Source organism: Triturus cristatus, chromosome 10 (genome assembly GCF_964204655.1).
Source record: "Triturus cristatus chromosome 10, aTriCri1.1, whole genome shotgun sequence".
NCBI classification, from domain to species: domain Eukaryota; kingdom Metazoa; phylum Chordata; class Amphibia; order Caudata; family Salamandridae; genus Triturus; species Triturus cristatus.
This window is the reverse complement of record NC_140593.1, coordinates 669,891,702-669,903,760: the sequence shown is the minus strand read 5'-3', so window position 1 is coordinate 669,903,760 and position 12,059 is coordinate 669,891,702.

The window sequence follows — 12,059 nt, the reverse complement described above, 5'->3', positions numbered from 1 at the left end:
CCCGTGGAGGAGAAACACTTTTTAAGGCCTCAGAATGAGTAAATTGGCCATTTCCATTCACTTTTACCCATTCCTCAAATCTTGTGTTTAAGGCCCCTGGAAGCATGAAAATCACTTTAAACAGATAATTTTATCTTTAAAAGTGATTTTCCACGTACAAATGTGAATTGTAGTTCAAAGAGGCAACATTTGAAAACGGACCATTTTTTTCGTTTCTGAAGCATGTCGTAAGGGGGGGTGGTTATCTCTTTCACCAAAAAATGGGCGTTTTTTATTGAACAATAAAGACCTCCAAATGTTATTTTATTCACTTCTCGTGGAGTAGAAACACTTTTTAAGGCCGCAGAGTGAGTAAATTGGCCATTTTCATTCACTTTTACCCATTCCAAAAATCTTGTGTTTAAGACCCCTGGACGCATGAAAATCACTTTAAACATATCATTTTATCTCTAAAAGTGATAATCCACATACAAATGTGAATTGTAGTTCAAAGATGCAACATTTGAAAATGAACCATATTTTTCGTTTCTGAAGCATGTCGTAAGGGGGGGTGGTTATCTCTTTCACCAAAAAATGGGCGTTTTTGATTGAACAATAAAGGCCTCCAAATGTTATTTTATTCACTTCCCGTGGAGTAGAAACACTTTTTAAGGCCGCAGAGTGAGTAAATTGGCCATTTTCATTCACTTTTACCCATTCCTCAAATCTTGTGTTTAAGGCCCCTGGAAGCATGAAAATCACTTTAAACATATCATTTTATCTTTAAAAGTGATTTTCCACATACAAATGTGAATTGTAGTTCAAAGAGGCAACATTTGAAAATGGACCATTTTTTTAGTTTCTGAAGCATGTCGTAAGGGGGGTGGTTATCTCTTTCATCAAAAATCGGGCGTTTTTGATTGAACAATAAAGGCCTACAAATGTTATTTAATTCGCTTCCCGTGGAGTAGAAACACTTTTTAAGGCCGCAGAGTGAGTAAATTGGCCATTTTCATTCACTTTTACCCATTCCTCAAATCTTGTGTTTAAGGCCCCTGGAAGCATGAAAATCACTTTAAAGATCTCATTTTTTCTTTAAAAGTGATTTTCCACGTACAAATGTGAATTGTAGTTCAAAGAGTCAATATTTGAAAACGGACCATTATTTTAGTTTCTGAAGCATGTCGTAAGGGGGGGTGGTTATCTCTTTCATCAAAAATCGGGCGTTTTTGATTGAACAATAAAGGCCTACAAATGTTATTTAATTCGCTTCCCGTGGAGTAGAAACACTTTTTAAGGCCGCAGAGTGAGTAAATTGGCCATTTTCATTCACTTTTACCCATTCCAAAAATCTTGTGTTTAAGACCCCTGGGCGCATGAAAATCACTTTAAACATATCATTTTATCTCTAAAAGTGATAATCCACATACAAATGTGAATTGTAGTTCAAAGATGCAACATTTGAAAATGAACCATTTTTTTTGTTTCTGAAGCATGTCGTAAGGGGGGTGGTTATCTCTTTCATCAAAAATCGGGCATTTTTGATTGAACAATAAAGGCCTACAAATGTTATTTAATTCACTTTCTGGGGTGGAGAAAAACTTTTTAAGGCCTCAGAGTGAATAAATTGGCCATTTTCATTCACGTTTTCCCATTCCTCAAATCTTGTGTTTAGGGCCCGGGGAAGCTTGAAAATCACTTCAAACATCTAATTTTATCTCTAAAAGTGATTATCCACGTACAAATGTGAATTGTAGTTCAAAGACGCAACATTTGAAAATGGACCATTTTTTTCGTTTCTGAAGCATGTCGTAAGGGGGTGTGGTTATCTCTTTCGTCAAAAATCTGGTGTTTTCGCTTGAACAATAAAGACCTCCAAATGTTATTTTATTCACTTGCCGTGGAGGAGAAAAACTTTTTAAGGCCACAGAGTGAACAAATTGGCCATTTTCATTCACTTTTACCCATTTCTCAAATCTTGTGTTTAGGGCCCCTGGAAGCTTGAAAATCACTTTAAACATCTAATCTTATCTCTAAAAGTGATTTTCCACGTACAAATGTGAATTGTAGTTCAAAGAGGCAACATTTGAAAACGGACCATTTTTTTCGTTTCTGAAGCATGTCGTAAGGGGGGGTGGTTATCTCTTTCACCAAAAAATGGGCGTTTTTTATTGAATAATAAAGACCTCCAAATGTTATTTTATTCACTTCCTGTGGAGTAGAAACACTTTTTAAGGCCGCAGAGTGAGTAAATTGGCCATTTTCATTCACTTTTACCCATTCCAAAAATCTTGTGTTTAAGACCCCTGGACGCATGAAAATCACTTTAAACATATCATTTTATCTCTAAAAGTGATAATCCACATACAAATGTGAATTGTAGTTCAAAGATGCAACATTTGAAAATGAACCATATTTTTCGTTTCTGAAGCATGTCGTAAGGGGGGGTGGTTATCTCTTTCACCAAAAAATGGGCGTTTTTGATTGAACAATAAAGGCCTCCAAATGTTATTTTATTCACTTCCCGTGGAGTAGAAACACTTTTTAAGGCCGCAGAGTGAGTAAATTGGCCATTTTCATTCACTTTTACCCATTCCTCAAATCTTGTGTTTAAGGCCCCTGGAAGCATGAAAATCACTTTAAACATATCATTTTATCTTTAAAAGTGATTTTCCACATACAAATGTGAATTGTAGTTCAAAGAGGCAACATTTGAAAATGGACCATTTTTTTAGTTTCTGAAGCATGTCGTAAGGGGGGTGTTATCTCTTTCATCAAAAATCGGGCGTTTTTGATTGAACAATAAAGGCCTACAAATGTTATTTAATTCGCTTCCCGTGGAGTAGAAACACTTTTTAAGGCCGCAGAGTGAGTAAATTGGCCATTTTCATTCACTTTTACCCATTCCTCAAATCTTGTGTTTAAGGCCCCTGGAAGCATGAAAATCACTTTAAAGATCTCATTTTTTCTTTAAAAGTGATTTTCCACGTACAAATGTGAATTGTAGTTCAAAGAGTCAATATTTGAAAACGGACCATTATTTTAGTTTCTGAAGCATGTCGTAAGGGGGGGTGGTTATCTCTTTCATCAAAAATCGGGCGTTTTTGATTGAACAATAAAGGCCTACAAATGTTATTTAATTCGCTTCCCGTGGAGTAGAAGCACTTTTTAAGGCCGCAGAGTGAGTAAATTGGCCATTTTCATTCACTTTTACCCATTCCAAAAATCTTGTGTTTAAGACCCCTGGGCGCATGAAAATCACTTTAAACATATCATTTTATCTCTAAAAGTGATAATCCACATACAAATGTGAATTGTAGTTCAAAGATGCAACATTTGAAAATGAACCATTTTTTTTGTTTCTGAAGCATGTCGTAAGGGGGGGTGGTTATCTCTTTCATCAAAAATCGGGCATTTTTGATTGAACAATAAAGGCCTACAAATGTTATTTAATTCACTTTCTGGGGTGGAGAAAAACTTTTTAAGGCCTCAGAGTGAATAAATTGGCCATTTTCATTCACGTTTTCCCATTCCTCAAATCTTGTGTTTAGGGCCCGGGGAAGCTTGAAAATCACTTCAAACATCTAATTTTATCTCTAAAAGTGATTATCCACGTACAAATGTGAATTGTAGTTCAAAGACGCAACATTTGAAAATGGACCATTTTTTTCGTTTCTGAAGCATGTCGTAAGGGGGGGTGGTTATCTCTTTCGTCAAAAATCTGGTGTTTTCGCTTGAACAATAAAGACCTCCAAATGTTATTTTATTCACTTGCCGTGGAGGAGAAAAACTTTTTAAGGCCACAGAGTGAACAAATTGGCCATTTTCATTCACTTTTACCCATTTCTCAAATCTTGTGTTTAGGGCCCCTGGAAGCTTGAAAATCACTTTAAACATCTAATCTTATCTCTAAAAGTGATTTTCCACGTACAAATGTGAATTGTAGTTCAAAGACGCAACATTTGAAAATGGACCATTTTTTTCGTTTCGGAAGCATGTCGTAAGGGGGGGGTGGTTATCTCTTTCATCAAAAATCTGGCGTTTTTCATTGAACAATAAAGGCCTCCAAATGTTATTTAATTCACTTCCCGTGGAGGAGAAACACTTTTTAAGGCCTCAGAATGAGTAAATTGGCCATTTCCATTCACTTTTACCCATTCCTCAAATCTTGTGTTTAAGGCCCCTGGAAGCATGAAAATCACTTTAAACATCTCATTTTATCTTTAAAGTGATTTTCCACATACAAATGTGAATTGTAGTTCAAAGAGGCAACATTTGAAAATGGACCATCTTTTTAGTTTCTGAAGCATGTCGTAAGGGGGGGTGGTTTCTCTTTCATCAAAAATCGGGCGTTTTTGATTGAACAATAAAGGCCTACAAATGTTATTTAATTCGCTTCCCGTGGAGTAGAAATACTTTTTAAGGCCGCAGAGTGAGTAAATTGGCCATTTTCATTCATTTTTACCCATTCCTCAAATCTTGTGTTTAAGGCCCCTGGAAGCATGAAAATCACTTTAAACATCTCATTTTTTCTTTAAAAGTGATTTTCCACGTACAAATGTGAATTGTAGTTCAAAGAGGCAACATTTGAAAACGGACCATTTTTTTCGTTTCTGAAGCATGTCGTAAGGGGGGGTGGTTATCTCTTTCACCAAAAAATGGGCGTTTTTGATTGAATAATAAAGGCCTCCAAATGTTATTTTATTCACTTTCAGTGGAGTAGAAACACTTTTTAAGGCCGCAGAGTGAGTAAATTGGCCATTTTCATTCACTTTTACCCATTCCAAAAATCTTGTGTTTAAGACCCCTGGATGCATGAACATCACTTTAAACATATCATTTTATCTCTAAAAGTGATAATCCACATACAAATGTGAATTGTAGTTCAAAGATGCAACATTTGAAAATGAACCATTTTTTTCGTTTCTGAAGCATGTCGTAAGGGGGGGTGGTTATCTCTTTCATCAAAAATCTGGCGTTTTTGATTGAACAATAAAGGCCTCCAAATGTTATTTAATTCACTTCCCGTGGAGGAGAAACACTTTTTAAGGCCTCAGAATGAGTAAATTGGCCATTTCCATTCACTTTTACCCATTCCTCAAATCTTGTGTTTAAGGCCCCTGGAAGCATGAAAATCACTTTAAACAGATAATTTTATCTTTAAAAGTGATTTTCCACGTACAAATGTGAATTGTAGTTCAAAGAGGCAACATTTGAAAACGGACCATTTTTTTCGTTTCTGAAACATGTCGTAAGGGGGGGTGGTTATCTCTTTCACCAAAAAATGGGCGTTTTTTATTGAACAATAAAGACCTCCAAATGTTATTTTATTCACTTCCCGTGGAGTAGAAACACTTTTTAAGGCCGCAGAGTGAGTAAATTGGCCATTTTCATTCACTTTTACCCATTCCAAAAATCTTGTGTTTAAGACCCCTGGACGCATGAAAATCACTTTAAACATATCATTTTATCTCTAAAAGTGATAATCCACATACAAATGTGAATTGTAGTTCAAAGATGTAACATTTGAAAATGAACCATATTTTTCGTTTCTGAAGCATGTCGTAAGGGGGGGTGGTTATCTCTTTCACCAAAAAATGGGCGTTTTTGATTGAACAATAAAGGCCTCCAAATGCTATTTTATTCACTTCCCGTGGAGTAGAAACACTTTTTAAGGCCGCAGAGTGAGTAAATTGGCCATTTTCATTCACTTTTACCCATTCCTCAAATCTTGTGTTTAAGGCCCCTGGAAGCATGAAAATCACTTTAAACATATCATTTTATCTTTAAAAGTGATTTTCCACATACAAATGTGAATTGTAGTTCAAAGAGGCAACATTTGAAAATGGACCATTTTTTTAGTTTCTGAAGCATGTCGTAAGGGGGGTGGTTATCTCTTTCATCAAAAATCGGGCGTTTTTGATTGAACAATAAAGGCCTACAAATGTTATTTAATTCGCTTCCCGTGGAGTAGAAACACTTTTTAAGGCCGCAGAGTGAGTAAATTGGCCATTTTCATTCACTTTTACCCATTCCTCAAATCTTGTGTTTAAGGCCCCTGGAAGCATGAAAATCACTTTAAACATCTCATTTTTTCTTTAAAAGTGATTTTCCACGTACAAATGTGAATTGTAGTTCAAAGAGGCAACATTTGAAAACGGACCATTATTTTCGTTTCTGAAGCATGTCGTAAGGGGGGGTGGTTATCTCTTTCACCAAAAAATGGGCGTTTTTGATTGAATAATAAAGGCCTCCAAATGTTATTTTATTCACTTTCAGTGGAATAGAAACACTTTTTAAGGCCGCAGAGTGAGTAAATTGGCCATTTTCATTCACTTTTACCCATTCCAAAAATCTTGTGTTTAAGACCCCTGGATGCATGAACATCACTTTAAACATATCATTTTATCTCTAAAAGTGATAATCCACATACAAATGTGAATTGTAGTTCAAAGATGCAACATTTGAAAATGAACCATTTTTTTCGTTTCTGAAGCATGTCGTAAGGGGGGGTGGTTATCTCTTTCATCAAAAATCTGGCGTTTTTGATTGAACAATAAAGGCCTCAAAATGTTATTTAATTCACTTCCCGTGGAGGAGAAACACTTTTTAAGGCCTCAGAATGAGTAAATTGGCCATTTCCATTCACTTTTACCCATTCCTCAAATCTTGTGTTTAAGGCCCCTGGAAGCATGAAAATCACTTTAAACAGATAATTTTATCTTTAAAAGTGATTTTCCACGTACAAATGTGAATTGTAGTTCAAAGAGGCAACATTTGAAAACGGACCATTTTTTTCGTTTCTGAAGCATGTCGTAAGGGGGGGTGGTTATCTCTTTCACCAAAAAATGGGCGTTTTTTATTGAACAATAAAGACCTCCAAATGTTATTTTATTCACTTCCCGTGGAGTAGAAACACTTTTTAAGGCCGCAGAGTGAGTAAATTGGCCATTTTCATTCACTTTTACCCATTCCAAAAATCTTGTGTTTAAGACCCCTGGACGCATGAAAATCACTTTAAACATATCATTTTATCTCTAAAAGTGATAATCCACATACAAATGTGAATTGTAGTTCAAAGATGCAACATTTGAAAATGAACCATATTTTTCGTTTCTGAAGCATGTCGTAAGGGGGGGTGGTTATCTCTTTCACCAAAAAATGGGCGTTTTTGATTGAACAATAAAGGCCTCCAAATGTTATTTTATTCACTTCCCGTGGAGTAGAAACACTTTTTAAGGCCGCAGAGTGAGTAAATTGGCCATTTTCATTCACTTTTACCCATTCCTCAAATCTTGTGTTTAAGGCCCCTGGAAGCATGAAAATCACTTTAAACATATCATTTTATCTTTAAAAGTGATTTTCCACATACAAATGTGAATTGTAGTTCAAAGAGGCAACATTTGAAAATGGACCATTTTTTTAGTTTCTGAAGCATGTCGTAAGGGGGGTGGTTATCTCTTTCATCAAAAATCGGGCGTTTTTGATTGAACAATAAAGGCCTACAAATGTTATTTAATTCGCTTCCCGTGGAGTAGAAACACTTTTTAAGGCCGCAGAGTGAGTAAATTGGCCATTTTCATTCACTTTTACCCATTCCTCAAATCTTGTGTTTAAGGCCCCTGGAAGCATGAAAATCACTTAAAAGATCTCATTTTTTCTTTAAAAGTGATTTTCCACGTACAAATGTGAATTGTAGTTCAAAGAGTCAATATTTGAAAACGGACCATTATTTTAGTTTCTGAAGCATGTCGTAAGGGGGGGTGGTTATCTCTTTCATCAAAAATCGGGCGTTTTTGATTGAACAATAAAGGCCTACAAATGTTATTTAATTCACTTCCCGTGGAGTAGAAACACTTTTTAAGGCCGCAGAGTGAGTAAATTGGCCATTTTCATTCACTTTTACCCATTCCAAAAATCTTGTGTTTAAGACCCCTGGGCGCATGAAAATCACTTTAAACATATCATTTTATCTCTAAAAGTGATAATCCACATACAAATGTGAATTGTAGTTCAAAGATGCAACATTTGAAAATGAACCATTTTTTTTGTTTCTGAAGCATGTCGTAAGGGGGGGTGGTTATCTCTTTCATCAAAAATCGGGCATTTTTGATTGAACAATAAAGGCCTACAAATGTTATTTAATTCACTTTCTGGGGTGGAGAAAAACTTTTTAAGGCCTCAGAGTGAATAAATTGGCCATTTTCATTCACGTTTTCCCATTCCTCAAATCTTGTGTTTAGGGCCCGGGGAAGCTTGAAAATCACTTCAAACATCTAATTTTATCTCTAAAAGTGATTATCCACGTACAAATGAGAATTGTAGTTCAAAGACGCAACATTTGAAAATGGACCATTTTTTTCGTTTCTGAAGCATGTCGTAAGGGGGGGTGGTTATCTCTTTCGTCAAAAATCTGGTGTTTTCGCTTGAACAATAAAGACCTCCAAATGTTATTTTATTCACTTGCCGTGGAGGAGAAAAACTTTTTAAGGCCACAGAGTGAACAAATTGGCCATTTTCATTCACTTTTACCCATTTCTCAAATCTTGTGTTTAGGGCCCCTGGAAGCTTGAAAATCACTTTAAACATCTAATCTTATCTCTAAAAGTGATTTTCCACGTACAAATGTGAATTGTAGTTCAAAGAGGCAACATTTGAAAACGGACCATTTTTTTCGTTTCTGAAGCATGTCGTAAGGGGGGGTGGTTATCTCTTTCACCAAAAAATAAGCGTTTTTTATTGAACAATAAAGACCTCCAAATGGTATTTTATTCACTTCCCGTGGAGTAGAAACACTTTTTAAGGCCGCAGAGTGAGTAAATTGGCCATTTTCATTCACTTTTACCCATTCCAAAAATCTTGTGTTTAAGACCCCTGGACGCATGAAAATCACTTTAAACATATCATTTTATCTCTAAAAGTGATAATCCACATACAAATGTGAATTGTAGTTCAAAGATGCAACATTTGAAAATGAACCATATTTTTCGTTTCTGAAGCATGTCGTAAGGGGGGGTGGTTATCTCTTTCACCAAAAAATGGGCGTTTTTGATTGAACAATAAAGGCCTCCAAATGTTATTTTATTCACTTCCCGTGGAGTAGAAACACTTTTTAAGGCCGCAGAGTGAGTAAATTGGCCATTTTCATTCACTTTTACCCATTCCTCAAATCTTGTGTTTAAGGCCCCTGGAAGCATGAAAATCACTTTAAACATATCATTTTATCTTTAAAAGTGATTTTCCACATACAAATGTGAATTGTAGTTCAAAGAGGCAACATTTGAAAATGGACCATTTTTTTAGTTTCTGAAGCATGTCGTAAGGGGGGTGGTTATCTCTTTCATCAAAAATCGGGCGTTTTTGATTGAACAATAAAGGCCTACAAATGTTATTTAATTCGCTTCCCGTGGAGTAGAAACACTTTTTAAGGCCGCAGAGTGAGTAAATTGGCCATTTTCATTCACTTTTACCCATTCCTCAAATCTTGTGTTTAAGGCCCCTGGAAGCATGAAAATCACTTTAAAGATCTCATTTTTTCTTTAAAAGTGATTTTCCACGTACAAATGTGAATTGTAGTTCAAAGAGTCAATATTTGAAAACGGACCATTATTTTAGTTTCTGAAGCATGTCGTAAGGGGGGGGGTTATCTCTTTCATCAAAAATCGGGCGTTTTTGATTGAACAATAAAGGCCTACAAATGTTATTTAATTCGCTTCCCGTGGAGTAGAAACACTTTTTAAGGCCACAGAGTGAGTAAATTGGCCATTTTCATTCACTTTTACCCATTCCAAAAATCTTGTGTTTAAGACCCCTGGGCGCATGAAAATCACTTTAAACATATCATTTTATCTCTAAAAGTGATAATCCACATACAAATGTGAATTGTAGTTCAAAGATGCAACATTTGAAAATGAACCATTTTTTTGTTTCTGAAGCATGTCGTAAGGGGGGGTGGTTATCTCTTTCATCAAAAATCGGGCATTTTTGATTGAACAATAAAGGCCTACAAATGTTATTTAATTCACTTTCTGGGGTGGAGAAAAACTTTTTAAGGCCTCAGAGTGAATAAATTGGCCATTTTCATTCACGTTTTCCCATTCCTCAAATCTTGTGTTTAGGGCCCGGGGAAGCTTGAAAATCACTTCAAACATCTAATTTTATCTCTAAAAGTGATTATCCACGTACAAATGTGAATTGTAGTTCAAAGACGCAACATTTGAAAATGGACCATTTTTTTCGTTTCTGAAGCATGTCGTAAGGGGGGGTGGTTTCTCTTTCATCAAAAATCGGGCGTTTTTGATTGAACAATAAAGGCCTACAAATGTTATTTAATTCGCTTCCCGTGGAGTAGAAATACTTTTTAAGGCCGCAGAGTGAGTAAATTGGCCATTTTCATTCATTTTTACCCATTCCTCAAATCTTGTGTTTAAGGCCCCTGGAAGCATGAAAATCACTTTAAACATCTCATTTTTTCTTTAAAAGTGATTTTCCACGTACAAATGTGAATTGTAGTTCAAAGAGGCAACATTTGAAAACGGACCATTTTTTTAGTTTCTGAAGCATGTCGTAAGGGGGGGTGGTTATCTCTTTCACCAAAAAATGGGCGTTTTTGATTGAATAATAAAGGCCTCCAAATGTTATTTTATTCACTTTCAGTGGAGTAGAAACACTTTTTAAGGCCGCAGAGTGAGTAAATTGGCCATTTTCATTCACTTTTACCCATTCCAAAAATCTTGTGTTTAAGACCCCTGGATGCATGAACATCACTTTAAACATATCATTTTATCTCTAAAAGTGATAATCCACATACAAATGTGAATTGTAGTTCAAAGATGCAACATTTGAAAATGAACCATTTTTTTCGTTTCTGAAGCATGTCGTAAGGGGGGGTGGTTATCTCTTTCATCAAAAATCTGGCGCTTTTGATTGAACAATAAAGGCCTCCAAATGTTATTTAATTCACTTCCCGTGGAGGAGAAACACTTTTTAAGGCCTCAGAATGAGTAAATTGGCCATTTCCATTCACTTTTACCCATTCCTCAAATCTTGTGTTTAAGGCCCCTGGAAGCATGAAAATCACTTTAAACAGATAATTTTATCTTTAAAAGTGATTTTCCACGTACAAATGTGAATTGTAGTTCAAAGAGGCAACATTTGAAAACGGACCATTTTTTTCGTTTCTGAAGCATGTCGTAAGGGGGGGTGGTTATCTCTTTCACCAAAAAAGGGGCGTTTTTGATTGAATAATAAAGGCCTCCAAATGTTATTTTATTCACTTTCAGTGGAGTAGAAACACTTTTTAAGGCCGCAGAGTGAGTAAATTGGCCATTTTCATTCACTTTTACCCATTCCAAAAATCTTGTGTTTAAGACCCCTGGACGCATGAAAATCACTTTAAACATATCATTTTATCTCTAAAAGTGATAATCCACATACAAATGTGAATTGTAGTTCAAAGATGCAACATTTGAAAATGAACCATATTTTTCGTTTCTGAAGCATGTCGTAAGGGGGGGTGGTTATCTCTTTCACCAAAAAATGGGCGTTTTTGATTGAACAATAAAGGCCTCCAAATGTTATTTTATTCACTTCCCGTGGAGTAGAAACACTTTTTAAGGCCGCAGAGTGAGTAAATTGGCCATTTTCATTCACTTTTACCCATTCCTCAAATCTTGTGTTTAAGGCCCCTGGAAGCATGAAAATCACTTTAAACATATCATTTTATCTTTAAAAGTGATTTTCCACATACAAATGTGAACTGTAGTTCAAAGAGGCAACATTTGAAAATGGACCATTTTTTTAGTTTCTGAAGCATGTCGTAAGGGGGGTGGTTATCTCTTTCATCAAAAATCGGGCGTTTTTGATTGAACAATAAAGGCCTACAAATGTTATTTAATTCGCTTCCCGTGGAGTAGAAACACTTTTTAAGGCCGCAGAGTGAGTAAATTGGCCATTTTCATTCACTTTTACCCATTCCTCAAATCTTGTGTTTAAGGCCCCTGGAAGCATGAAAATCACTTTAAAGATCTCATTTTTTCTTTAAAAGTGATTTTCCACGTACAAATGTGAATTGTAGTTCA